The sequence below is a fragment of the Nicotiana attenuata genome, unplaced genomic scaffold (assembly GCF_001879085.1).
Source record: "Nicotiana attenuata strain UT unplaced genomic scaffold, NIATTr2, whole genome shotgun sequence".
Taxonomy (NCBI): Eukaryota; Viridiplantae; Streptophyta; class Magnoliopsida; order Solanales; family Solanaceae; genus Nicotiana; species Nicotiana attenuata.
The window spans coordinates 1-2,629 of NW_017688877.1; positions in this window are offsets into that span (position 1 = coordinate 1).

A 2,629-nucleotide genomic window follows, 5' to 3' on the forward strand; every position below is an offset into this window, starting at 1 on the left:
GGTATCTTTTCGGAAATGGTGTGTTTAAGGTTGGAATGTTAGGTGAAAAGTTCATAGTTTACACATATGAAGGATCAAAGAATGCTAATTGGAGCAGCTTAGGCTCTTCTCAACAGCTCGCATGGTACAAGGCAAGTATATGGATCCTTCATATAAATTGTATAATAGGCTGTTCGGACCTATTGCATGCAACTTTATATTACATTTTTGCGACATTGTTTTTGCGCCTTAAACCTGTCACGTCCTGATCATACTTTGTCAACTTTTACCGCTACACAAGGCTCTTTTTACTACCTCAATTTTTAGAAATTTATTGTTTATCGTTTATGTTATTGTTAGGATTAATCTTTATAAACTGGAGTTATAATTACTCATGTAATGGTTGATTTAGGATATTACCAAATATGATATAAAATAATGGTGGATTTAGTGTAGGAATTAAATCCCATCAAACCCCAACCAAAGAGCACATCACACATGAATGTATTACCTAACTGGGAAATTTGACCGTACTTCGCGCGATCGGTAAAATAAGCTATAATTTTGTAGTTATATTTTTACATTGCATATTAAATATGGAGAAAATAAAAACGAAATCCATCAATTTCAACATCAAATAAATGGGAGGTAAACATTCACTAATAGTGAAAAATGTTATGTTATAACATTTATTTATAATAATGTGAACTTAAATTTTGTAAATGCAATAACATAATATTTGTATATTCACAGTCATTCTTTGCATGATTTATCTGGTAATGCTCCTTTATATATTTCGTTTCTAAGTTGTACTTATTCATATTACAAATATTCTATATGCATTGGTGTGATTCTTGTATACATCTCATCAATGGAAGATTCAGGTTGTTTATTTACATCTGTAACAAAAGACGAATTTAGTTTCAATATAGCAAAGAATAATAAAGTAATAAAATTATTTAATTTCGCATAAATAATTTACCATGACAATTATTCAAGGAACTTTGACGTTGATGATCTATAATTTGTTTATCCATTGTGGAAATTATGTATGATGCAAGACAAATTTTATCGTGAAGATATAAGCATATGGTGAATTGTATTATTAGCATAATGCATTTTTTTTTATATGTGTACATTTTTATGCTCCTTAGAGACAAAATATGTACCATACATAAAATACATTATAATGCAACAAATAAAATTGCTACATAAAATATGCCATTAGACAATATAATATAAGTTTTTTCAAGGATAGAATATATTATAATTCTAAATGTTATTGCTATCCAAATATAAATAAATAGAAATGGAAGCTCGTGCTCAAGCACGGGCCCAACATGGGAATGGCTTTTGTGATGATATTATAACGATCCGACCGGTTATTTTATTTTCTAGAACCCCGTTTCTCTAAATAAGACTTAAGTATGTGCTTTTACTGTTTTATTACTTGCGGGGATGGTTTGTGCGGGAGTTGGAAGAGTTCGGGTTGAAATCAGTACACTTGACTCCATGGTTTGGCCTTAAAAGGCTAAGTTTGACTTCAGTCAACATTTTGAGTAAACGACCTCGGAATCGGGATTTGACGGTTCCAATATGCTCGTATGATGATTTCGGACTTTGGCTTATGTCCGGATTGGGTTTTGGATGATTCGAGGGTGTTTCGGCTCCTAATAGTGAAAGTTGGAATTTTGGTTGAATTTCATAAGTTTGGGTCGAAGTGGATTTTTACATTATATACGTCCGTTTGGGATTCTGAGCCTGGAAATAGCTCCGTATGGTGATTCTGGACTTAGGATCGCGTCCGGAAGTGGATTTGGAGGTCCATAGGTCGTTTCGGGGTCATTTGGCGAAAGTTGGAAATTTGAAGTTTTTAAAAAGTTTGACTGAGGGTGGACTTTTTAATATCGGGTTCGGATTCCTGTTCCGAAAGTTGGAGTAGGTTCACAATATCATTTAAGACTTGCATGAAAAATTTGGCGTAATTCCGAGTTGATTTGATAGGAATCGGAATCGGACGCGCGGAAGTATTTTAGAAGTTCTTGAGTTCACGAGTTAATCCATGCGTTTTGGCGTCCGATTCGTGATTTTATATGTTATTTCGGTATTTTGATCACGCGAGCGAGTTGGTATGATATTTTTTAGATTTGTGTGGATGTTTGGTGTGGAGCCCCGAGGGCTCGGGTGAGTTTCGAATATGTTCGGAAGGATGAGAAAAGCTTCAGTTTTCTGGTGTTTCTTTGCTGGTGTTGCAGGTATTGCAATGCGAGAATTGGTTCGCATTTGCGAGATTCCAGTCGCATTTGTGACCTTGTCAGAGTTCGCATTTGCAAGATTTGGGTCGCATTTGCGACCTTGAAAGTGGGAGCCCAGGTTCACATTTGTGATGATTTTGTCGCTGATCACGCCCAACTCTAGTCCTAAAAAGGATAAGCGGTCGCTGCAAATATAATCCGGTCTAAAAGTTCGGAGTCGAATCCCACAGAAAACTAAGGCTTAGCTGTATCTGTTTAATATCACCAAGAAGACAAGATTGAAAATAAATAAACAGCTGAAAACTAACTATGCTTGAATTGTAAACAATTAGAATAAAGGTCTAAGGTAATGGTTTCCCCCGTTGTTGATTTCCTTGGTTGTATGTTTCTTATAG